Genomic DNA, 27,592 nt, shown 5'->3' with positions numbered 1-27,592 from the left:
TTGAACATATTTATGAAATCACTATTTGCTTTGGACTAATAGGTTGTTAGTTTAATGTTGAGACTGTAGTGTAGTAATCAGTGATCTGGCTACTTATAAACAAATGTATATTCCAAAATTAGACTGGAATAATAATATAACAAAATAACATGCCACTTTCTTTAAAACTAAATATAATTTATTAATATATAAATGCATATAAATTAGTAATATCCCTACCAATGACTAACGTTTCTAATGTCTGCACTAAAGAAAATTAACAATTCACTCTTATGATTAAACTAAACACTTTAAGACTTTTGTTTCTCAAATAACTTTCACAATATCACATTGGTGGGAGGATGTTATGCATCTGTCTCATAGTGATATTGTTAGCATTGTCTTTCCTGCTCTTCCAGCTCAGATGTAGATGCAATATGGTATCTTTTCCTTCTCATTTGCTTCCTGGGTTCAATAGCCTTTGCTTGATTACAAGCATTCTGAATTGGATCCGATATACATACAGTTTGCTCTCTGAGCAGCAGACATTTTAGCATGTTTGTTGAATTGTTGACCTTCCTCTGCCCGTACATCACTGAGTTGTCCTATTTCTTCTTGTCCATTTGCAAGATGTGCAGATGATTTCATGTCAGCCTTGAGAGGTGTAGCTTGGACTGTCAATAAGGCAAGGTGTTTGTCTTTCTTAGTCTCTCAGCATTTTGTGTCAGTTCTTTTGATTATCTGGCTGGGTCAAGAACAAGATCAAAGAACAAAGAAAATTACAGCACAGTATCAGGCCCTTCAGCCCTCCAAGCCTGCACCAAACCAGATCCTCTATCTAAACCTGTCACCTATTTTCTAAGGATCTGTATCCCTCTGCTCCTTGCCCATTCATGTATCTGTCTAGATACATCTTAAATGATGCTATCGTATCCGTCTTTGCCACCTTCGCTAGCAACATGTTCCAGGCACTCACCACCCTCTGTGTAAAGAACTTTCCACGCGTATCTTCCTTAAACTTTTCCCCTCTCACTTTGAACTTGTGACCCCTAGTAATTGAGTCCCCCACTCTGGGATAAAAGTTTCTTGCTATCCACCCTGTTTATATTTCTCATGATTTTGTTGACCTCAATCAGGTCCCCCCTCAGCCTCAGTCTTTCTAATGTAAATAATCCTAATCTACTCAACCTCTCTTCATAGCTAGTACCCTCCATATCAGGCAACATTCCGGTGAACCTCCTCTGCACCCTCTCAAAAGCATCCACATCTTTAGGTGATTTGACGACCAGAACTGTACGCAGTATTCTCCAAATGTGGCCGAACCAAAATCTTATACAAACATAACATTACCTGCCAACTCTTGCACTCAATACCCCATCTGATGAAGGAAAGCATGCCATATGCCTTCTTGACCACTCTATTGACCTGCATTGCCACCTTCAGGTTACAATGGACTCGAACACCCAGATCTCTCTGTACATCAATTCTCCCCAGGACATTTCCACGTACTGTATAGTTCTGTATACTGAATTTGATCTTCCAACATACATCACCTCACATTTGCCTGTCCTTTCATAACATCTCACATCCCTGGGTTAATGTGGTGATGAGATGATGATGTAGAAACCATACACTTTTATGATGAAAGGGAACATAGAGCAATAGTCTGGCACTATAAGGTTCTTGATTGTGTATGAGTAAATTATCTCCTATATTATATTACAGTGCTAATCAGTGGCTATCATTTCCTCTTTCTGCTATGCATTTCTGTATTTTGGCATACATTGTGTGTAGGCATTATTTTTTCAATGACATTGTAATTGCCTATTCATTACACTGCTGACCTCACTCTGAGTTCACTGTTCCCTAGTCTCCTGGGGCTTTCAGCTATCTCCTGGAGAATTCTACCTGCATTGCTTGGAGAAGAATTGTCCTGGAGCAGAACACCATCTTTAAGTGAGAATTATCTCAGATAGACCGGGATGAATAGGTTGCTGGCTGTGTCCGATCTATCCTAGCTCCTTTGTCACATACAGAGACAGCATTTATAATCTTTGTCTTTACTGGCCTCACCCCCAATATGACTCAGTTTTGGTTGGTGTTATGCTTGCTAGCTGAGGCATCTTTATACCTATCTTTTATGTTGTGTTTCTCATCTGGTAACGGCCAAGATTCATGGCAGCATTTTTCTCTCCATGGTTTGAATTTCACTGAAGTTGTCACTGTAAGATTAACCCCTGGAATAACCTCTTCATATTTACTTTACACAGATTTTTATTGAACTCTGCTCCAATGGATGACAATCACTCTCAACCGTATGTTTGGAATGTCTGACATCCAAAAAGTTCTCTTTCTATGTTGGTATGTTAGCCTCAGCTGTTTTGACAGCTTTGGCTTCATAAAGAAGAAGACGTGCTACAGTTGCAGACCCTACTTAGAGTACTGTGTCAATAAGAAAACCAGAAATTGCTAGAAAATCTCAGTAGATTTGGCAGCATCTGTGAAGAGAAATCAGAGAAAACGTTTTGGATCCAGTGACCCTTCCTCAGAACCAGACCTAAAATGTTAACTCTGATTTCTCTTCACAGATGCTACCAATACTGCTGAGCTTTTCCAGCAATTTCTGCTTTTGTTTCTGATTTACAGCATCTGCAGTTCTTTTGGTTTTTATCTCGACTACTGTGTGCCCTTTTGGTCTTCATGTAGTTACACTGGAGGCAGTTCAGTGAAGGTTCATTAGATCGATCTCTGTGGTGAAAGAATTCTCCAAGATGACAGCTAAGTAAATTGAGTCTATATTCTCTGGCGTTCAGAAGAATAGGTGATCTTATAGAAACATTCAAGACAAGGAAGAGACTTGACAGGGTAAACATTCAAAGGTTGTTTCCCTTGGCTAGAGAATCTACAACACTGTGGCACAGTCTGAGGATAAGGAATCACTCGTTTAGACTTGAGATGAGGAGAAATATCTTCACTCAAAGAGTTGTGAATCTTTAGAATTCTATATGCCAGAGACCTATGGATGCTTTATTGGTGATTATTTGGGACAAGATGAATAGAATTTTGTTTTCTCAGGGAATCAAGGAATATGCAAAAGTCAAGTTGAAACTCAGGATAGTATTGAACAGCAGAGCCATCTCAGTGGGCTGAATTGCCTTCTCTTGCTCCACTTTCTTACAATTGTTAAGGTTTAATATTATTTTGATGTGAACATTATTGGTTTGCTCTCTTGTGCGAGGGCTACTCTCTGTGATTTGGTACAAGCACGTACTCGGCAAAAGTGAGGACTGCAGATGCTGGAAACCAGAGTGGTGCTGGGAAAGCACAGCTGGTCAGGCAGCATCCGTGGAGCAGGAAAATCGACATTACGGGCAAAAGCCCTTCATCAGGAATGGAGGCAGGGATCCTTGGGGATGGAGAGATAAGTGGGGGGGAGTGGGGGTGGGGCTGGGGAGAAGGTAGCAAAGAGTACAATAGGTGAATGGGGTGGGGATGGAGGTGATAGGTCAGAGAGGAGGGTGGGGGAAGTTAGCAAAGAGTACAATGGATGGATGGATGTGGGGATGAAGGTGATAGGTCAGAGGGGAGGGTGGAGCGGATAGTTGGGAAGGGCGATTGGGAGATAGGACAGGTCATGAGGATGGTGCTGAGCTGGAGGGTTTGAACTGGGGTATGCTGGGGGGAGGGGAAATGAGGAAACTGGTGAAGTCCACATTGAAGTATTCTGAGGCGGAAGATGAGGTGTTCTTCCTCTAGGCATTGGGTGGTGAGGGAGCGGTGGTGGAGGAGGCCCAGGACCTCCATGTCCTCGGCAGACTGGGAGGGGGAGTTGAAATGTTGGGCCACGGGATGGTGGGGTTGATTGGTGCAGGTGTCCTGGAGATGTTCCCTAAAGCACTCTGCTTGGAGGCGTCCAGTCTCCCCAATGTAGAGGAGATCGCATTGGGAGCAACAGATACAATAAATGACAGTGGTGGCTGTGCAAGTGAAACTTTGATGGATGTAGAAGGCTCCTTTAGGGCCTTGGATAGAGGTGAGGGAGGAGGTGTGGGCACAGGTTTTACAATTCTTGTGGTGGCAGGGGAAAGTGCCAGAATGGGAGGGTGGGTTGTAGGGGGGCGTGGATCTGACCAGGTAGTCACGGAGGGAATGGTCTTTGCGGAAAGCAGAAAGGGGTGGGGAGGGAAATATATCCCTGGTGGTGGGGTCTTTTTGGAGGTGGCAGAAATGTCGGTGGATGATTTGGTTTATGTGAAGGTTTGTAGGGTGGAAGGTGAGCACCAGGGACGTTCTGTCCTTGTTACGGTTGGAGGGTGGGGTTTGAGGGCGGAGGTGTAGGATGTGGATGTGATGCGTTGGAGGACATCTTCAATCACATGGGAAGGGAAATTGCGTTTTAAAAAAGAAGGAGGCCATCTGATGTGTTCTGTGGTGGAACCGGTCCTCCTGGGAGCAGATACGGCGGAGGTGGAGGAATTTGGAATACGGGATGGCATTTTTGCAGGAGGTAGGGTGGGAAGAGGTGTAATCCAGGTAGCTGTGGGAGTCGGTGGGTTTGTAAAAAATGTCAGTGTCAAGTTGGTCGTCATTAATGGAGATGGAGAGGTCCAGGAAGGGGAGGGAGGTGTCAGAGATGGTCCAGGTGAATACCTGACCTGCTGTGCTTTTCCAGCACCACTCTAATCTAAACAAGCATCTACTCGCAGAGTGACAGGTTGTTTTTTCTACTAGTATATGACAAGCTCACCTTCTTGCATATCACTTCCTTGAAATTCCCTTTGTGAGACTCTGACCATTGGAATGCCACATCTTTTGTAGCTTTGTGGTGTACTCCAACTTCTGAGCTACAAAAGAAATCCTATGCTGTATCAAGCTAAGAAAACTTTCCAGCTCTTCCTTTCAAAGATAGCTGTGACTTTTCCAGGGCCGTGCCTGACTCTGTCAGGCACTATTCTGAAGAAATATTCACAAGCAGTTTGTCTGTGATCTCTTTCAGTATTGGAATAAGTTAGTGAAAACAGTTTATTGCCTGATAAAGATTTTTGAAATTTCATCAATTTGGTATCCTTCTGACCCCAGTGGAATTGATAAGAGTTGGAGGCTTTGTGACTGGCAATTCTTTTCCTCCACTTCTTGGGGCTTTCTTTCGAACTTCCTTTTTAACGTTATTAGTTCTTTATATGGAGAAAGTGAATCAATGATTCCTTCTTTGGATTGATGGCAATATGACACTACCCTGTCAATAACCTCCCACTTATCAAATAGAGCTAACTCTTTCTCCCATGCCACAAAAGGATGTGGCTGACTTATTCTTTTTCACAGGTGCCTTTTAGAAATCTATTGAATGTCAATATGTATTTTGTTTGAACTTCTCAAATGCATCTATGGTAACTGCAGTATCTTCTTGCTGCTCCATCAGTTCAGCCCTCAGCATCCCTCATACCAGGAACTGTAGGGGGGAGCTGACAGTCTCAACTGGCGTGGACCTCGATGTCCTGAGCTGTCACCTTGAAAACCAGTCAACTTCAGGACACCAAACATGGAGTCAGCCACTTTATTGGCCATCTCCTGCATGAGTTCCATTGTACGTTAATCCTAGCATTGCTTAGTTTAAATCAAATTTCTGCCACATCTCTCCATTGCTAACAGAATTCAGCAATAGTCGCTCCTCTGGCTTCTTTCCAGCCTCAGGTGAATTAAAGTTGCATGAATTATACCGCTGAATCTTCACTGTTGCTGGTTTAAAATCCTGGATTTCCCTCCTTAATGGCATTGTGGGTCTACCTACGCCACGTAGACTGCAGCGGTTCAATAAAACAGCTCACCACCGCCATCTCAAGGACAACTAGGGACAGGCAATAAATGCTGGCCAGCCAGCGATGCCCGCCTCCCATCAGTGAGTTAAAAAAAAGAAAGCTAAATTAAAATATCATTCCCAGTTCTGATGAATGCCAAACTCCATCAATTGTGGAAGGTGTCAAGTCTGCCAGCGAACGCCATGTGCTCCCTTTCCTTTGACACTTAGGTACAGAAGTAACCAGAAGTGATTGTGTCAAACAACCCATCAAGCACTGGACCCATCTCTTTGTTTACTGCAATGCTGGTGGATCAAATGGATTTCAGCATCTCTTGTTTCATTGCCTTTGGCAGACACATAGTTAAGCGGAGGACACTCTCACTCATTGTAGGTAGTTCAGAGAGATTGATAATCAATTTGTTTGGTTACTCATATGGCTGTGGAGCTCTAAATTGCAACATAAACCTGAACGTTCTAGATCATAGATAGGGTTACCACCCACTGCACCATAAGACTCACTTCTTTTCAAGAAACTGTGCTAGAAGTAGCAATCCAATACAGACTTGAACTCTAGACCCTCAGATTAAAAGTCAATTATCCACTGACTCATTTATCCATGCCTATGTATGTAAGTCATTTTCCAATTATGTTTCCCAACTGTAGATACTTAACCTTAATTTATATGATTAACAATAGACTTAGCTCATGTGCTGTGATGGTAGCATCCCTACCTGTGAGCCAGCAGGCCCAGCTTCAGAGCACACATGCTACTGAGACATCTAGCAACATCTCTGAACAGGTTGATTAGAAAAATCTGCTATTACAATTGCACTACAATGGGCCTTTACTCTGCCACCAGAATTTCTATTTATATTAAATCCTGAGATTGCATTTAAGACAGATACATAGAACACTTTCCTAAAGCATCAAAGTGTAAAAATATCACACATGTTCAGGTTTTGTAAGATTTACAGCTAATCCTCATGGTTATACAATTTTATTTCTAGGAGAAAATATATAGGACAGAATTAACAAGAAAATTGTGCAACATTCAACTGGCCCAAATCTATCCCACAGCGATAAAACGCATAAGAGCAGCTTCTAACTAAACCTAAAAGTAACAGTCTGTCTACATTAGTCAGATTCACTGCAATGTAATATTAAAAGGCAGTACTGCCTCTGCAGTCTACGGCTGGGTGGAATGACCCACAAAACATTGCTTTTCACTGAAAATTTTACTCTTTTGATCCAGTTTACTTGGTCCTTTAACAATTTGTGGAGCCAGCTAATTTTTTTTCAGCCTATGAAATGAATGAAACTATCAGAAGTGATTCATCTATCCTTTTTGGGCATTGAGGGAGATAGAATTTGTTGTCTTGATAAAGTTGGAGAAAATTGCTTTTCTCAGTAATGAATGACCTGAAGCTTAATCTGCATTTTTAGAAAGAAAATTTTATACTTATTTTGTTTGTGGGGTTCAAAGGGCTGCTTCAGGTCTATAGTGTTCTGGCCTCTCAATTGTTTTGAAACATTTATTTAAATATGAGGGAATTATAAAGCACTGTGGGAGAAGGACTGTCTTTTTTAACCATGAGGACATTCTCACTCATTCATTATGTCAGTAAAACATGGAGAGGGATAATATGAATAGCCAGTTACATCTGTTGTTTGGTGGTTGCTAAGTAAAGAATTGTGGTCCTCGCTCAGCTCAGGTGATTTGGGTTTACTAATCAAGACAACATGAGGTAATGTTGAAAATCTCAGCAGCTGTACCTCTGGTATTACTGTGTTGTTTACACAGCGCTGAAAAATGTGTTGCTGGAAAAGCGCAGCAGGTCAGGCAGCATCCAAGGAGCAGGAGAATCGATGTTTCGGGCATAATGGCTTCTTCATTCCTGAAGAAGGGCTTATGCCCGAAACGTCGATTCTCCTGCTCCTTGGATGCTGCCTGACCTGCTGCACTTTTCCAGCAACACATTTTTCAGCTCTGATCTCCAGCACTTGCAGTCCTCACTTTCTCCTAGTTGTTTGTGCAGCGGTCTGTATAAACAGCGTTAACCTTGAACAGCTTCAGCCCTTCCCCTGCTGCTGCCGCTGTTGTAATGGAAGCTCTGATTGTGACCGAGCTTCATGTGAGATGGTTTCTGCTGATTTATCAGCTCCATTGAGTTTGATTCCTGGTCAGAGTTCTGGACTAAAGCACATTTTTCTCTCCTGCACATCTTTGGACTGTGGGAGGAAACCAGAACACCCGGAGGAAACCCATGCAGACACGGGGAGAACATGCAAACTCCACACAGTCAGTCGCCTGAGGTGGGAATTGAACCCGGGTCTCTGGTGCTGTGAGGCAGCAGTGCTAACCACCGTGCCACCCCAACTATGGTGAGCTCCAACTTTGCTGTGACCTTTCTCTTTTGTAACCAATTCTGCGGATCCCTTAGATCTTAATTCGAAAGGGAAGTTCCCCATCAGTGCACTTCCTGATACTCTATCCTTCAAACAGCTTCTGAACTTCATTCACTCACATCTTCAAAGCTAAACAATGCCTTGCTGATTCTCTATGCTGACCCCATCTACCAAAATCAACTTTAACTTCTTACAAAATCTCTGATTTTAATTTTGTATGCTCTCCTATTGTTACTTCCTTACTCCTGTTGTTTAATCCTCTCTCAAACTCTTCTTCCATGTAAACTTCCCTACCCAGAAATTGTAGTCTCCCCTTTGTTCTAGCCATCTCTGGTCTTGCTGCTCCTGTAAGTTTCAATCACTGAAAAGAGCACCCCTTCCTTTTATCACTCTCAACCTACAATCACTTTCAATATCCTAATCCTTCTTCCTTCTGTTTTCATTTTTGGAAAATCACTTATTTCTTTCTTCTTAGCCAGTCCCTTAGGATTGAGGATAACTTGCTTTCATTCAGTTCAATAGGTTCTGAGAAGTTGACCAGCTCAATGAGAGACCTTCTGACGATACGTGAAGTAGTCTGGTAGTCCTTTCAGAGATGTAGATGGAACAAATTAGAGGAAACCTACAACATCATCAACAATATCCTTACTGGCATAAAAATCACAGAAGAGGAGGAGAGCAGCAACAGACTCCCGTTCCTGGCTGCCACAGTGGAACAAACAGTTAATGGAGAACTTCAGACAGGAAAGCAACACACACAGACCAGAAACTTAACTACAGAAGCAATCATCCCAACACCCACAAAGAGAGCTGCATCAGGATATTATTTAAACAGACCACAATACACTGCAGCACCCAGGAACTATGAGCAGCAGAAGAAAAATACCTTATGCAGTGTATTCAAAAAGAATGAGTACCCAATAAACGCAGTCCACCAATTCTTAAGCAACAAACCCAAACAAGCACTCACAAAGCGCCCAGAAACTCTAGCCACTCTACCATACATCAAAGACATCTCTGAGATGACTACCAGACTGCTCCGACCCTTTGGCATCATAGTAGCCCACAAAACTACCAACACACTGAAACAGCGGCTGATTAACCTAAAGGACCCTATACCAACAACCAGCAAAATAAATGTCATTTACAAAATACCATGCAAGGACTGTAATAAGCAAGACATCGAACAGACAAGCATAAAACTAGCCACCAGGATACATGGACACCAACTAGCCACCAAAGGACATGACCCATTATCACTAGTATCCTTATATACAGACAAAGAAGGGCACCACTTCAACTGGGACGCCACATCCATCCTCGGACAGGCCAAAGAGAGACACACATGGAAATTCCTAGAGTCCTGGCACTCAAACCAGAACTCCATCAATAAACACATCGATTTGGACCTCATTTACCAACCTCTGAGAAAAAGAACTGGAAATGATATCACCCACCTTAAGAGACTAAGACACATTAATAGAAAATAGGACATAACACCAGCGCTTCACCAGAGGCTCACTGATAATATTACCTAACATGGTGATGAACTGTCTCAAAACAAACCCTCCAGTTCAGCGAGCAAATTATAATCTCAACCTCAACCTGAGCTACAAGCCTTCTCAAAAATCGCAATCAACCTCCATACTCATGTGAACCGTGAATATGTTCTGGAAATTGAAAACGGCTGTGACCAAACCCAAAGTAGGTGTGGTAGATTTTAATTTTCCCCTTCTGAGTATATGGGCAGTACTTGTTAAAAAGGCACCTACACAGGGTAGAAGTACCTACACATGCAATCTTCACCATATTATTGGTCATTGCAGACTGAAGATAGTAATCTCCTTGAAGCATTAGTAACAACAGGAAATTTAAAAAGTGGCTCCTGAGGGCCACAATTCATAAAGATTTCACAGGCTTCACAAGGGCATGAGGGAGATTTCCTTTTACCTTGAGCTGTAAGCTTACAATATTTGCTACCATGCAGTTTTATGGAATGTTGCCTTTCTTGATTGATTTGGGAGTTGAACCATGTGAATATATTAGGCAGCTCTCGGCACAGGGGCCTAAAATGGGGTGACAGAGTAAGTTGTGTAGTTTGGTTCTTCAATAGCTATGCATTTACAAATATGCATGCGTATTTGAAATGAAGTGTCAGCTGTGCCACCTATGTGCCCTGAGAAGTGTTCGTTTCTGGCTTGCTTCACACTGTGCATACACAGTAAAGAGCAATTCCTGGCTGGCAGCACTTGACCAGCTCAATTGCTGAGCTTTAAAAATGGAGCCAGTGCCTGGAAGATCCCAGCAGTATCAAGTCCTTCTGCCTCTGTAGAGAGGGATGATAAGATGACGGGTGGAGTTGCTATAGAAACATAGTGCAAAAGTAATGAGGCAAGTTGTAGAGAGTAACATGAGAGATCTCGCCAGTGCTCATGGAGAGAAACCTTCAATGAAACTCACTAAAATTGACACTTAGCCAATTTCTGGCAAGCTTCAGTCCAATTTTGTTTAATACTACTTTGTGAAGTGGCTTAATGAGACTTTATTTTATTACAGCATAAGTGCAATGTAAATGCAAGCTGATATGGGGGGCGGGGGGGGGGGGGGTTTGTCAAGTGAAGTCCCTACACTTCTTCCAGTTGTGCCTTTGAGCATTTAGTGGATATGTGAAGCAGGGGTCCTGGCCTTAATTTAAAATCACTGGCTGATTCCTCAGGCATCAAAATAGAAAGAAAGATAGCGATGGGAAAAGAAGCAAAATAGGATGCTGAGGCCAAAGGCCACAGGCTGAGCTAAACTTTTCTTGTCTTCTCTTACACTGCTGGTATCATCACCTGTTCACACAAAATTAGTTATGCAGAATATGTACCAAGATTTATTTCTTTACTATTTTCGCAGTTCCTGCTGCTGCTGAGGATGAGTTTGTGGAAAGAAGTAGAGGGCTCAGGGTTGTAGTTTTAGCAGCCCCAAAATCAAATAATTGAGACTTTGTTGAGATCTGCTCTTTTTTTCCGGTCAGTTTACCACTTTCTTGTGCATGTAGATTCTGCTAAGGCCAAGAAGGTTAAGCCTCTGTTGATGTTCAAAGTTTGTGCACCATCAAGCTGCCTCTTTGGTGAAGGATGGTTATGATTTTCCCCATTTGTGGCAGTGGGCTTGGACTTGGGCTTGGGCTTGGGCTGGGGCTGGGGCTGGGGCAGTCAGAGTTGTGGCTGGAAATCAATTTTGTCCATACACTACCCTAGAATCTTACCCTTTGTATCAAAGGTGGCACAATGCCGACAGAAGTGGAACACTCCCTCAGACAACCAAATAATTTACACTGCCAAGTCTTGGAGATATATGTAGTTTCAGATAGAACATTTGAAAACCTGCCAAATGGCAGGATAGTGGAAATGTTTAAAATCAATTATTAGTCGTTATCTACTTTGATGTTGAGTTGGGTAAAATGATTAGTTCCTTTGAGTATAGTATTTGTTAAAGTTGTCAGATAACACTGTGGATAGTGATAGCATATTATAAGGCAGGGCTTATAAAAGCTGAAGTGATACTTCAGAATGATCCTGGCACCATGTATTTTCTCCCATATATCTTTCCCCATCGATAGGAGGAGACTCCACTGAATCATAAGTTTGAAACACTTCCATCCGAAGATTTCCAGACAGAGAAATACATGGACAGATCACAATAACCAACTATTCTATGCAGAGTGCCAGCACCAAATCTATAACAGAATATGTTTAAATCCTATGGGGACCCTAATTAAGAACTTCTGCCCCTCATTGCAGTTGGCAGAGACTTTAAAATACATTTTTCTCTGTAAGCTGGTTTCTGTCAGATAGTCTGTACCCTTCACATGATTCTTCAGATGTCCATGTGTGGGAATTTGCAGTGACAACACGATTTGATGCGAAATGTTTCTGTTGTGCCATGTTGGATATCTGACACTTTACTTGAAATCTAAAACTGGTGAGCACATTCAGTCACGTAGAGAGACAACAAGCTGCTGCTGCAAATCTATTAGACACAATTTATTGGTGCTCTGGCATTGGAATCACAGGGCCTTGCTATTTACTTCATCACAGTGGGAGCACTGGACCTTCACAGTTCTACCCATGTAGGAACAGAAGTGCACCAAAGACAAACATTCTGGTTGGGGACCCAGGTGCAGAATTCCTGCTCTCATTTTCAGTTCTGTCTATTTTTGGCTCCTGTGAAAAAGGAGCAGGGGTTTTTGAACACAAGTTTGGAGAGATGTCAGAGGAGCCATTACCTGTAATTGGAAAAGTTCTCACATTCCATTTTCATTTTTCTTCAGATAAAGTGAAGGACTTTGAAAGCTTGTCCTTAATTATGAATCATAAATGCTGCTGGGATGGCAGACAAGGTGGGAAAACCTCATTCAAAGTTATTGCTAAACTGTCATGGTTTGTTTAAGTTAGTTGGACATCATTGCTTAAAGTGTTGGACTTACTGCCGTGCCGAAGGAGCTAGGGAATGGCTCTAAGGTACCCAGGAAAACAGTAGGTACCAGCCAGTACTGCCAAGTCATCCCAGAATTTGTGCCTCAGTAAAGGGGGGTCTCCTGTTTTAAATTGGGAGTGATCTCTCCCACATTGAAGTAGGCAAATGTGTACCACAACAGCAAGGGCTTGTAGGTCTCAACAGGCAAAGCCTAAAAAGGCATGAGCCAAAAGAAGATCATGCTATTAACCCAGACCCAGGATGCATTATGTCAAGCACAAATATCTGGACATGTCAGATCACTGCTATAAAAAAAACTCTGAGATCAGGCTGAATCTTCTACATTTTTGGCAAGTTCAGGTTATGTTGGGCTTTGTGAAGGGTTTGTCACTGCAAAACCTATCAAGTATCTCTCCACATCTTACCAGACTTACCTAATTAATTACTGATTAATTACTTTCATTAATCACACCGCTATAGTATCTCTCATGTTCAATTCCATCTTAGTATGGACCACTCAGTCGACGTTGCCAGAATCAATGGTACCCACACCATTTTTAAAAGATCACGAGTACCTGAACGAGCTGCCTTGCACGGTTGCGACCTTTGATCCATTCATGGAAGACCAAGGAAATTCTGCTCTGTGGGAAGGTCCTGCCCAATGGGGAGACACTGTCATGGGACTCCCTCATCTCACAGGACTGGCAGTGGAGGGCTTGATACCAGACCATGCCCAGGCTCGTCCAGGTTGCTATCCAGGTCAGTGCTGTCTCAGCTACCTGAAGCAACAGCCTGCAAAGTAGGGAGAAGATCAATGTTTTTTTCCACTTTGCCAGGATAGGTGTCACTATCTTCCCTCTGATTACTCACATTTACTCTATCTCTGCAACTGTACCCACCTCCCACCAAGGCTCATATTTTGCCATGTTCGCGATTGCCAGCAAGATTTTTCCCACTCACCCTTACCCAGCCTCAACCCTGACACCACAAATTCTGAACGCTTTCTGTGCTACCTACTCACTCACCTTTCTACCAACACCAACAATCATATCCAGCTTAATCTCCCATAATGCCTGTACCTCTCTCTCATTCCAGGAGGAAATCAGCCTCCAATAGGGCAGAAAGAGTCAAGATAATTTGTGAGCTGCCCAATATTCAGCTCCTCACTGACTATGAGGAAAGATTCCTGACTCTGACCATCTTGAACAGGCCCTAGACTCTTATTGGAGGCTATGTTCTCTTACAGTGGGAATCCCTAAGCAAAGGTCTGAATTGGCTTCATGTCTGCAATAAACATCATGACAAGACAGCAATCATCTAAGTGTAGTATTATAACCTCTGGGTGGGAGAGTAAAGCACAAAAAGCGAAAGCAAGAGGAACGCAGGGAGGCAGTGAGCATCCTGGTGAGCTCAGAGTGAATAAGCACTTTGACTGTGAATGAAAACCCTGGACTTGGTGCCTGGTCCAACTCAAAGTGGACCATAACCTTTCGATTATGCAACATTGTAGTTACTGGGGCAAGTTAGAGTTGGATACAGTTCTTTGATCAGTGGTGTACTTACTAACACTAAAATGTTTCTCCACAATCTACGCGAGTGTGATGCAATATGCAATTCTCCACTGGATAGTGGAGCTGTAACAACACTCAACAACATGACACATATAGAACAAAGTAGTTTCACTTGTTATTGAACTCAATACCCAGTGAAATGTGTCACAGTCTTCAGGACACACTGCAATGAATCACCACAGGAATTCTGAATGACAATACTATTTTTCTGAAAGTTCTTACCAATTAGTAATTTAAGGGAAAAACCAATAATGCCATTGAAATGTTTCACGATCAACTGAGACTCTAACCAAATGCCCCCAACTTGTAATTCTGGATCGCTACTTCCTTTTGAAAAGCACAAGGTCCAATTAAAGGTTCAACATGTTCAGAGTAATCCTGGAATACTGTCATGACAAATAACTGTTTCTCTAAGCTCTCATCCAGCTTGCAGAGAATTTTAATTGTGAAAATATCATCATTATTTATCATTTCAGGTGGGGAAATAGCATCTTGGTATTATCACTAGATCCTTATTCCAGTGGGCGGCATGGTGGCACAGTGGTTAGCACTGCTGCCTCACAGCGCCAGAGACCCGGGTTCAATTCCCGCCTCAGGCGACTGACTGTGTGGAGTTTGCACGTTCTCCCCGTGTCTGCGTGGGTTTCCTCCGGGTGCTCCGGTTTCCTCCCACAGTCCAAAGATGTGCAGGTCAGGTGAATTGGCCATGCTAAATTACCCGTAGTGTTAGGTAGGGGTAGATGTAGGCGTATGGGTGGGTTGCGCTTCGGCGGGGCGGTGTGGACTTGTATCCACACTGTATCCACACTGTAAGTAATCTAATCAAAGATGAAGTTAATATTCTGGTGACCTAAGTTTGAATTCCACAATGGCAGATGGCACAATTTAAATCTAATAAAATCTGTAATCAAGAGTATAATGATGATTATCATAAAAACCCATCTGGTTCACTATTGTCCTTCAGGGAAGGAAACTGCTGTCCTTACCTGGTCTGGCCTACATGTGACTCCAGACCTACATCAATGTGGTTGAATCTTCTGGGCAATTAGGGATAAATCCTGGTCCAGCCAATGACTGAATAAATGAAGCCTATGTTCGCAACATAGAATTTTCTGCCTAATGGAACTGTCATTCCTACAATCACTGCAGCAATTCAAAAAGAATATTCATTATTATCTTCTCAGGGTAACAGAAATAAGCAATAACAGTGGCATTGGTATTGTCACCCATGTCACCGGACTAAAGCTTTGAGTGTCTCTATTATTCTATCATGATGAGCTTAAACTATAACAAGAACTGAGAAACAGTATGATTGAGTGGTCATTGTCTCATGATTAAAACTAAAGGGATGATGGCCCCATTAAAATAATTTTTAAACTTCATTAATTTGAGGTGAGCACCACTGACCATGTCAGCATTTAGTGCGGGTCTCTAATTGTCCAGGGAATGGTTAAGAATCAACAACATTATTGTGAGTCTGGAGTTCAATATAAGCCAGAACAAGTAAGGACAACAGATTTCCTTTTCTAAAGGATAGTAGTGAACCAGATGGATTCTTACAACAATGGTTTTATAGTTTGCTGTAATCCCTCAGGTGACTCTGATTCTGTTGAACATTTAAACCAAGAGCTATTATTTTCAACACAAGTTGAGCTGTTACCCTGAATACTTATTAAGCCTTATACAACTTATTCCATTTTAACTAAATATTCTCAGTTTAATAATTTTTCTGTAATTAATGACTTGCAAAGCAATAATTCAAAGCTGGGCTTATTTTCAACATTGTTTACAGGTTATTAATTATAAAGAGAAGTACTGTAGTCATTCTTCTGTAGTAAAAACAGAAAATGCTGGAAATACTCAGCTGGTCAGGCATGTCATGGTCTCTCAGATTTCCACCATCTATGTAGTACTTTACCTTTGTATAGGAATTCTATTGTTTTCATTAAACAATAAATTAATCTCTAATCCTGATTTGGGCTCTTTCCAATGCCATCATCAACTTTTGAAAAAAGCTATAATTAGCATTGCCATCTCGGTTTTTACAGCTCTGTGTTTGTTGCATCACTGCATGAGGCTTTTAGAAAAGGTACCTCCTACCCTCATAAGATTTCAATTCTTTACTCATGCTGGAACAGCGTTTTAAACATCAGCTTGCAAAGTAAAAGATTGGAAAAAAAGTCTGCAGCAACCAACTGCTTGAGTAACTATACTCAAACATAATAATATTAAGGATATTAAGGTCTTACATTTGTAGTTGGGGTTGGTGATTAAAGACTTCAAGATGGAGCAGAACATTCTGCTCAGTTTCTGTGATAAATAATCCTGTTTATTGTCAATGACTCATTGCATGTCTGCTCAAAGTTCCCAAGGAGACCAAATGATCATCATATCTCCGCACTGGGTGTACATAATTTATTTTATGCAGAATTGTTTGCCTGGCATTGTACTTGAAATCTGACTTTTCACAGCATGTTTAAAATTGCAAACATATCTGAGTATGGCCATTGCTTATGTAAACTCTGAGTGTTGCACTTCTGTTCAACAACACAGACTGGTGCAAAATATTGCAAACATTTGAATCCTTTCAGAAATGAATGTTTTTAAGAATGTTTGCTTTTTCTGCAGAACATAGAACATAGAAAATTATAGCGCAGTACAGGCCCTTCAGCCCTTGACGTTGCACTGACCTGTGAAACCAATTTAAAGCCCATCTAACCTACACTATTCCATTATCGTCCAAATGTTTATCCAATGACCATTTAAATGTCTTAAATGTTGGCGAGTCCACTACTGCTGCAGACAGGGCATTCCATGCCCTTACGACTCTCTGAATAAAGACCCTACCTCTGACATCAGTCCTATATCTATCATCCCTCAATTTAATGCTATGTCCCCTTGTGCTAGCCATCACCATCTGAGGAAAAAGGCTCTGCTGTCCACCCTATCTAATCCTTTGATCATCTTGTATGCCTCTATCAAGTCATCTCTTAACCTTCTTTTCTTTCACAAAAACAACCTCAAGTCCCTCAGCCTTTTCTCATCAGATCTTCCCTTCATTTCAGGCAATATCCTAGTAAATCTCCTCTGAACCCTTTCCAAAACTTCCACATCCTCCCTATAATGCGATGACCAGACCTGTACGCAATACTCCAAGTGTGGCTGCACCAGAGTTTTGTACAGCTGCAACATGACCTCGTGGCTCTGAAACTCAATCCCTCTACCAATAAAGGCTAACACATCATATGCCTTCTTATCAACCCCATTAACTTGGTGGCAGCTTTCAGGGATCTATGCACATGGACACCGAGATCACTTTGCTCATCTACATGACCAAGAATCTTATCATTAGCCCAGTACTCTGCATTTCTGTTATTCCTTCCAAGGTGGATCACCTCACACTTATCTGCATTCGTCTCTATTTACCACCTCTCAGCCCACTTTTGCAGCTTATTTATGTCCCTCCGTAACCTGCAACATCCTTCACCACTATCTACAACTCCACTAACCTTAGTATCATCTGCAAATTTACTAACCCAACCTTCTACGCCCTCATCTAGGTCATTTATAAAAATGACAAACAGCAGTGGCCCAAGAACAGATCCTTGCAGTACACCACCAGTAACTGAACTCCAGGATGAACATTTCCCATCAACCACCACACTCTGTCTTGTTTCAGCTGGCCAATTTCGGATCCAAATCACTAAATCATCCTCAATCCAATGCTTCCGTATTTTCTGCAATAAGCTACCATGGGGAAGTGTATCAAGAGCTTTACTGAAATCCATATACACCACATCAGCTGCTTGACCCTCATCCACCTGTTTGGTCACCTTCTCAAAGAGATCAATAAGGTTTGTGAGGCACAACCTACCCTTCACAAAACTGTGTTGACTTTCCCTAATCATCTTATTTTTCTCTAGATGATTATAAATCATGTCTCTTATAACTTTTTCCAACACTTTACTCACAATCGAAGTAAGGCTCACAGGTCTATAATTACCAGGATTGTCTCTACTCCCCTTCTTGAACAAAGGGAACAACATTTGCTATCCTCCAGTCTTCTGGCACTATTCCTGTAGACAATGATGACATGAAGATCAAAGCTAAAGGCTCTGCAATCTCCTTCCTGGCTTCCCAGAGAATCCTAGGATAAATCCCATCTGGCCCAGGGAACCTATCTATTTTCACACTTTCCAGAATTGCTAACACCTCTTCCTCGTGAAACTCAATCCCGTCTAGTTTTATAGCCTGCATCTCAGTATTCTCCTCGACAACATTGTCTTATTCCTGTGTGAATACTGACGAGAAATATTTATTTAGTGCCTCACCTATCACTTCAGATTCTATGCACAACCTCTCCACTACTGTCCTTGACTGGCCCTAATTGTGTCCTCGTCATTCTTTTATTCCTGACATACCTATAGAAAGCTTTAGAATTTTCCTTGATCCTACCTGCCAAAGACTTCTCATGTCGTCTCCTGGTTCTTCTTAGCTCTCTCTTTAGGTCCATCCTGGCTAACTTGTAAATCTCAAGCACCCTAACTGAGCCTTCAATCTCATCTTTACATAAGCCTCCTTCTTCCTCTTGACAAGAGATTCAACTTCTTTAGTAAACCACAGTTCCCTCACTTGACCAATTCCTCACTGCCTGACAGGTATATACTTATCAAAGACATGCAATAGCTGTTCCTTGAACAAGCTCCACATTTCAATTGTGTCCATGACCTGCAGTTTCCTTCCCCATCCTATGCATCCTAAATCTTTGGATGCCATGGTAGTTTCTTTTAAAACACTGGAGGGGAGAGAGAGAGAGATACATAGATAGAGAGGGCGGGGTTCTCCAGAGACTCCCTGGAGAATAGAACTTTGTTTTCATAGCTTTCATTTTACAAGTGAACAGAGTAAAAAGTTGTGCATTTGGTTTTAGTTAGTGGGATTTGGAACTGTGCTTATTTTTTGAACTGGGGAAGGCCCAGAACTTAAAAGAAGGTTTTGGTTTCAATCCAGCTTACAGAAGTTGTGGTTGAAGCTGAATGTGCAGAACAGTTTCTCTGAAGGAGTTTAGAACTGTTCAGGAATACGTTACCTTACTGTAATGAATTCAGTCTGAAAATTTTGGAGTTGAGATATTTGGCTAAAACCCTGAACAGGTTATTTCAAGCTGAGAAGTTGAAGCTTTGTTGTATGAAGACTCAAAGAAGAGGCTATCAGATTCTTAAGACCGGGAACAAAAGGAACAGTTGAGTTAAACCCCATGGATAGGACAGATAAGGGACTTTGTCTCTGGTGTTTGAGTACTATAAAGGGCTGCTGTTGGAATTAATGATGTGGAGATGCCGGTGTTGGACTGGGGTGGACAAAGTTAAAAAGCACACAACACCAGGTTACAGTCCAACAGGTTTATTTCAAAGTGCAAGCTTTCAGAATGCTGTTCCTTCATCAGGTAGCTAGTGGGACAGGACACCTAGGACATAGACTTCGTAAGTAAAAGATCAAGGAGTCATACAACTGATGTGGTGTATTAGACAAACCTAGATTGCTGTTAAGTATTTAGTCACTTAAAATGGGAATGCAGGTTTTTTAGAATAGATTAGATTACTTGCAGCGTGGAATCAGGCCCTTCAGCCCAACCCGCAACCCACCCAGACCCATTCCCCTACACCTAACACTATGGGCAATTTAGCATGGCCAATTCACCTAACCTGCACATTTTTTGATTGTGGGAGGAAACTAGAGCACCTGGAGGAAACCCACGCAGACAGAGGGAGAATGTGCAAACTCTACACAGAGAGTCGCCTGAGGCAGGAATTGAACCCAGGTCTCTGGCACTGTGAGGCAACAGTGTTAACCACTGTGCCGCCATGCCACCCACTGTGCCACCATGAATTTATTTCAAGTCACAGCCACGAGATAACTTAAGGTTTTATCAGTATATCAAAAAGGTGACACCTCAGCTCAGAAATGCATTAAAGGTGTGAGGTTAGAATCTGTCTGTATCCAACCTGGAGTCAGACTGGTTTTACTTCCAAAGTAGGAATTTATAAAATGTCACATTGACTGACAGCCTACAGATTGTGTACTTTTTGAACAAAATAGAATGCATTGCCAAATACAAATCTGTAATTGCAAATTCACCCTATAGACTTACATTTTAAAATTTTTTTTTGAGTGCGAGCAGCAGCTGAGTTTAAACGAACCCAGAAGGCTACAGCTAAGGTAAGACAGTTTGTTTTAAAATGACTTACCGGTAGCGGACAGCGGTGTTTTTTTTCTCTCTCTTCACAGAAAGAGCGGGAGCAGCGGGGGAAGTGACGACGACCAGAGGGGCAGCCAGGACCCGGAAGCTGGTGTAGCGCAAGCTTACCTGGGTAGGCTTTTTTTTCCCTGTAAAAGCGTGCAGGAGAGGAACCCGAGGCACTACAAAGGTAATGTCTCCCACCCGCCCTCCTCCTCTAACCTAATAATAAGACCCGTTGTAGTAAGTAGGTAAGTGCTGCATTTTGCTTGTTCTATTCTTTAGACCTAGTTTGCTTTTTTTTGAAAGGTTACTTTTAGAGGGATGGCAGCGAAGGCAGTGCAATGTTCCTCTTGCAACATGTTTGAGGTGAGGGATGCCATGGTTGTCCCTGCTGATTACACTTGCAGGAAGTGCACCCATCTCCAGCTCCTCCAAGACAGTGTTAGGGAACTGGAGCTGGAGTTGGATGAACTTAGGATCATTTGGGAGGCAGAGGGTGTCATAGATCGGAGCTTCAGGGAAGTAATAACTCCAAAGATTGCAGACAGATGGGTGACAGTGAGGGGGACTGGGAGGAAGCAGCCAGTGCAGGGACCCCCTGCGGCCGTTCCCCTCAAGAACAAGTATACCGTTTTGGATACTTGTGGGGGGGACAACTTACCAGGGGTAAGCAACGAGGTTCAGGCCTCTGGCACGGAGCCTGTCCCCGTTGCTCAGAAGGGAAGGGTGGAGAAGAGCAGAGCAATAGTTATTGGGGACTCGATAGTTCGGGGCACAGATAGGCGGTTTTGTGGGGGCGAGAGAGACTCACGTTTGGTATGTTGCCTCCCAGGTGCAAGGGTACGTGACGTCTCTGATCGTGTTTTCCGGGTCCTTAAGGGGGAGGGGGAGCAGCCCAAAGTCGTGGTCCACGTTGGCACCAACGACATAGGTAGGAGGAGGGCTGAGGATGTTAGACAGGCTTTCAGGGAGCTAGGTTGGAAGCTCAGAGTTAGAACAAACAGTTGTTGTCTCTGGTTTGTTACCCGTGCCACGTGATAGAGAGTTGAGGAATAGGGAGAGAGAACAGTTAAATGCGTGGCTACAGGGATGGTGCAGGAGGGAGGGATTCCGGTTTCTGGATAACTGGGGTTCTTTCTGGGGAAGGTGGGACCTCTATAAACAGGATGGTCTACACCTGAACCTGAGGGCCACCAGTATCCTTGGAGGGAGGTTTGCTAGTGCTCTTGGGGGGGGGGGGGGGGTTTAAACTAACTCTGCAGGGGCATGGGAACCTAGACTGTAGCTTTAGGGTACAGGACCTGGAGTGTAGGGAGGTTAGGAACATGGCATCAATCTCAAAGGAGGGTGCCAGTAAACAGGAAGGTGGCTTGAAGTGTGTATACTTCAATGCAAGAAGTATACGAAATAAGGTAGGTGAACTTGCAGCGTGGGTTGGTACCTGGGATTTTGATGTTGTGGCTATTACGGAGACATGGGTAGAACAGGGGCAGGATTGGCTGTTGCAGGTTCCAGGGTTTAAATGTTTTAGTAGGGTTAGAGGTGGGGGTAAAAGAGGGGGAGGTGTGGCATTGCTTGTCAAGGATAGTATTACAGCGGTGGAAAGGACGATGGAGGAAGACTCGCCATCTGTAGTTTGGGCTGAGGTTAGGAATAGGAAAGGTGAGGTCACCCCGTTAGGAGTTTTCTACAGGCCTCCTAATAGTCCGAGAGATGTAGAAGAAAGGTTTGCGAGGATGATTCAGGAGAAGAGTGAAAGTAATAGGGTGGTTGTTATGGGGAACTTTAACTTTCCTGATATTGACTGGGAAAGCTATAGCTCGAGATCATTAGATGGGTCGGTGTTTGTCCAATGTGTGCAGGAGGGTTTCCTGACACAATATGTAGACAGGCCAACAAGAGGTGAGGCCATACTGGATTTGGTTCTGGGTAACGAACCAGGCCAGGTGTTAGAATTGGAGGTAAGTGAGCACTTTGGGGACAGTGACCACAATTCGGTGACTTTTACTCTCATGATGGAGAGGGATAAGTGTGCACTGCAGGGCAAGAGTTATAGCTGGGGGCAGGGAAATTATGATGCGGTGAGGCACGACTTAGGATGCGTGGCTTGGAAAAGTAGGCTTCAAGGCAAGGGTGTAATTGATATGTGGAGCTTGTTCAAGGAGCAACTATTGAGTGTCCTTGATAAGTATGTACCTGTCAGGCAGGGAGGAAAGGGTCGTATGAGGGAGCCGTGGTTCAATTGGGGCGATTGAGAGTTATAAGGTAGCCAGGAAGGATCTGAAGAGAGAGCTAAGAACAGCAAGGAGGGGACATGAAAAGTCCTTAATTGGTAGGATTAGGGAAAACCCAAAGGCTTTCTATAGGTATGTCAGGAATAAAAGAATGACTAGGTTAGGAATAGGTCCAGTCAAGGATAGTAGTGGGAAGTAGCGTGTGAAGGCTGAAGAGATTGGGGAGACACTGAATGAATACTTTTCGTCAGTATTCACTCAGGAACAGGACATTGTTGCCGATGTGAATACTGAGTCACAATTAATTAGAATGGATGGCTTTGAGGTATGTAGGGAAGAGGTGTTGGAAATTCTGGAAAGGGTGAAAATAGATAAATCCCCTGGGCCTGATGGCATTTATCCTAGGATTCTCTGGGAAGCAAGGGAGGAGATTGCAGAGACATTGGCCTTGATTTTTATGTCCTCGTTGTTGACAGAAATAGTCCCAGAAGACTGAAGGATAGCAAATGTGGTTCCCTTGTTCAAGAAGGGGAGTAGGGATAACCCTAGTAACTATAGGCCAGTGAGCCTCACTTCTGTTGTGGGCAAAGTCTTAGAGAGAATTGTAAGGGATAGGATTTATGAACATCTGGATCGGAATAATGTGATCAAGGATAGTCAGCATGGTTTTGTGAAGGGCAGGTCGTGCCTCACAAACCTTATTGAATTCTTTGAGAAGGTGACTAAGGAGGTGGACGAGGGTAAAGCAGTAAGATGTGGTGTACATGGATTTTAGTAAGGTGTTTGATAAGGTTCCCCATGGTAGGCTACTGCAAAAAATATGGAAGTATGGCATTGAGGGTGAGTTGGAGATTTGGATTAGGAATTGGCTGGCTGGAAGAAGACAGAGGGTAGTAGTTGATGGTAAAGGTTCATCTTGGAGTGCAGTTACTAGTGGTGTTCCGCAAGGATCTGTTTTGGGACCATTGCTGTTTGTCATTTTTATAAATGACCTGGAGGAGGGGCTAGAAGGTTGGGTGAGCAAGTTTGCAGATGATACGAAAGTTGGTGGAGGTGTTGACAGTGAGGAAGGATGTGTCAAGTTACAGCGGGATATAGATAAGCTGCAGAGCTGGGCAGAAAGGTGGCAAATGGAGTTCAATATGGGTAAGTGTGAGGTGATTCACTTTGGTATGAGTAACAAAAAGATGGGGTACTGAGCTAATGGTCGGATACTTGGTAGTGTGGATGAGCAGAGGGATCTTGGTGTCCATGTACATAGATCTCTGAAAGTTGCCACCCAGGTAAATAGTGCTGTGAAGAAGGCATATGGTGTACTGGGCTTTATTGGTAGAGGAATTGAGTTCCGGAGTCCTGAGGTCATGTTGCAGTTGTATAAGACTCCGGTGCGGCCGCATCTGGAGTATTGTGCGCAGTTTTGGTCGCCATACTATAGGAAGGATGTGGAGGCACTGGAACGGGTGCAGAGGAGGTTAACCAGGATGTTGCCTGGTATGGGAGGAAGATCGTATGAGGAAAGGCTGAGGCACTTGGGGCTGTTTTCATTGGAGAAAAGAAGGTTTAGGGGTGACTTGATAGAGGTGTACAAGATGATTAGGGGTTTAGATAGGGTCGACCATGAGAACCTTTTTCCACGTATGGAGTCAGCTATTATGAGGGGGCATAGCTTTAAATTAAGGGGTGGTAGGTATGGGACAGATGTTAGGGGTAGATTCTTCACTCAGCGAGTCGTGAGTTCATGGAACGCCCTGCCAGTAGCAGTGGTGGACTCTCCCTCTTTATGGGCATTTAAATGGGCATTGGATAGGCATATGGAGGATAGTGGGCTAGTGTAGGTTAGGTGGGCTTGGATCGGCGCAACATCGAGGGCCAAAGGGCCTGTACTGCGCTGTATTTTTCTATGTTCTATGTTCTATGTGTGTATATGCATGTGTGTTTGGGAGAGGGAATGTGTGTGCGTGTGTGTGTGAGAGAGAGAGAGCATGCGTATAAGAGAGGATCTGTGTGAATGTGTGAGTGTATTTGTGTATGAGAGTGTGACTGTATGTGTGCTTGCGTGTGAGTGTGCGTGTGAGAGTGTATAGTGTGATGGGCTCAGCTGTAGTGTGACATGAACCCAAGATGCCAGTTGAGGCCATCCTCATGGGTACCAAATTTGGCTATCAGCCTCTGCTCAGCCACTCTGCATTGTTGTGTACCCTGAAGTCGCCTTGCTGGGTGTTAATCTGAAGATTTGAGGCCGGATGTCCTTGACCGCTGAAGTGTCTCCCACTGGGAGGGAAATCCCTGTCTGGCAATTGGTGCATGGTGTCCATTCATCCTTTGACATAGTGTCTGCATGGTTTCGCCAATATACCATGCCTTGGGGCATCTTTGTCTGCAGCACATGAGATAGACAATGTTGGCTGAGTCACATGAGTACCTGCCACGCATGTGGTGGGTGGTGTTCCAACATGGGGTAAACCCTTCTCTTAATTTATAATCAGCAACACAGAAAAGATTTATCCCATGCAGTGATCTGTAAAATTTTGAGTGGCCAAATACTATTTAAGTAAAAATTAGCAACTTTATTTCTTAAAGTATAACAGAGAATAGTTAACTAACAACTATTTACAATTCCTTACTCTAACCTGTCTGTTACCTTCCCTTCTATAATACTAGTCTGATAAAACTCCCGATTACAATTTACAGAAAAAATTCACATTTTAAAACCAGCCAGGGGTCAAATCTTCTCTTTATCTTCATCAGTAGATTGGCTCTCCAGGTCAGTATTGGGGTTTTTCTCTGTGCAAACTCCTTCTCTAGACAGGTACCTCTCAGAGAGTTCTGACTAGCAGTCTCCAGCTGTTGATTTGGTGTCAGTTCTCCTCCCAACTGTTCAATTTTCCCTGGTGTTCTATCCCAAAGCATCGGTTTGTGTTATTGGCTTTTAAGATTGTTAACATACTCAATTCAAACTTGATTGGAATTTGGTATTTTTCGGGGTATAAGTTAAACTGATTAGCTTAATTTGAATCTATTTTGTCATTCCCAGGCAACCAGTTATCCCAGTAGCGGAAGCACATGTTACATTGTGTTTCATTGAGAACACTTGGTGCTGTCACTGCTAGCTTTTACTCTCTTAAAGGTATAGTACACCCACATCTTCATAACAGTGGTATCCCCACACGTAATGGTAGTATCCATGTCGACACTCTGACACATCTTCAATTGGTTGCCATGACAGGTTTGAATGGTGTTGTGGTCGATATTGTCCTGAAGTTTGCTGCTAACAATAGTCCGTTTAAGATTTGGTGGTTGTTTAAAGGCGAGAAGTGGAGGTGTAGGGAAGATTTTGGTGAGGCACTCGTCCTCATCAATAATATGTTGCAGACTGCAAAGAACATGGCGAAGTTTCTCTGCTCCCAGAAAGTATTGGATAACAAAGGGTACTGTATCAGTTGTATCCTTGTCTATCTCCAGATGAAGTCATTATGGATTTTTGTTGTGGCATGCCAGAACTGGCGATTGATGAGTTGAACATCATATCCTGTTCTTATACAAAGAACAAAGAAAATTTACAGCCCAGGAACAGGCTCTTTAGCCCTCCAAGCCTGAGCCGATCCAAATCTGCTATTTAAACTTGTTGCCCAATTCCTAAGCATCTGTATACCACCTACTCATGCATCTGTCCAGATGCATCTTAAGTGAATCTACCATGCCTACCCCTACTACCTCTGCTGGCAATGCATTCCAGACACTCACCACCCTCTGTGTAAAGTACTTGCCGTGTGTATTCCCCTTGAAGTTTCCACCTCTCACCTTGAAAGCGTAGCATCTCATTATTGAATCCTTCACCTTGGGAAAAAGCTTATCTCTATCTACCCTGTCCATACCCTTCATGATTTTGTAGACCTCAATCAGGTACCCCCTCAATCTCCTTTTATCTAATGAAAACAAACCTAACCTACTCAACCTTTCTTCATCGCTAGCGCCTTCCATACCAGGCAATATCCTCTTAAACCTTCTCTGCACCCTCTCCAAAGTGTCCTCATCCTTTGGTAATGTGGCAACCAGAACTGTACACAGTATTCTAAATGCAGCCAAACCCACGTCGTGTACAATTTTAACATGACCTGCCAGCTCTTATACTCAATACCCTGTCCGATGAAGGCAAGCATACCATATGCCTTCTTGAAGACTCTATCCACCTATGCAGCCACCTTCAGGGTACAATGGACCTGCACTCTCAGATCTGTCTGCTCATCAACTTTTCCCAAGGTTCTTCTGATCACTGTATAATTCGCTCTAGAACTAGACTTGCCAAAATGCATCACCTCACATTTGTCTGGATTGAACTCCATCTGCCACTTCTCTTCCCAACTCTCCAGTCTAACTATATTCTCCTGTATTCTTTGACAAGCACCTTATGCTTTCTGCTACTCCACCAATCTTCGTGTCATCTGCAAACTTGCTGATCATACCAACAATGCCCTCTTCCAGATCATTTATGTATATCACAAACAACAGTGGCCCCAGCACTGATCCCTGTGGAACACCACTGGTCACCTTTCTCCATTTTGAGAAACTCCCTTCAACTACTACTCTCTGTCTCCTGTTGCTCAACCAGTCCTTTATCCACCTAGCTAGAACACCCTGCACACCATGTGACTTCACTTTCTCTATTAGTTTACTATGGGGAACCTTATCAAATACCTTACGAAAGTCTATGTATATGACATCAACAGCCCTTCCTTCATCTATCAAAATGGCCACTTCCTCAAAGAACTCTATTAAGTTGGTAAGGCATGATCTCCCCTGCACAAAATTACGTCGCCTATCACTGATAAGCCCATTCTTTTCTAAATATAAATAGATCCTATCCCTCAGTACCTTCTCCAGCAAATTTCACACCAGTAAC

Source organism: Chiloscyllium punctatum, chromosome 12, assembly GCF_047496795.1.
Source record: "Chiloscyllium punctatum isolate Juve2018m chromosome 12, sChiPun1.3, whole genome shotgun sequence".
NCBI classification, from domain to species: Eukaryota; Metazoa; Chordata; class Chondrichthyes; order Orectolobiformes; family Hemiscylliidae; genus Chiloscyllium; species Chiloscyllium punctatum.
This window is presented reverse-complemented; position numbering follows the sequence as displayed.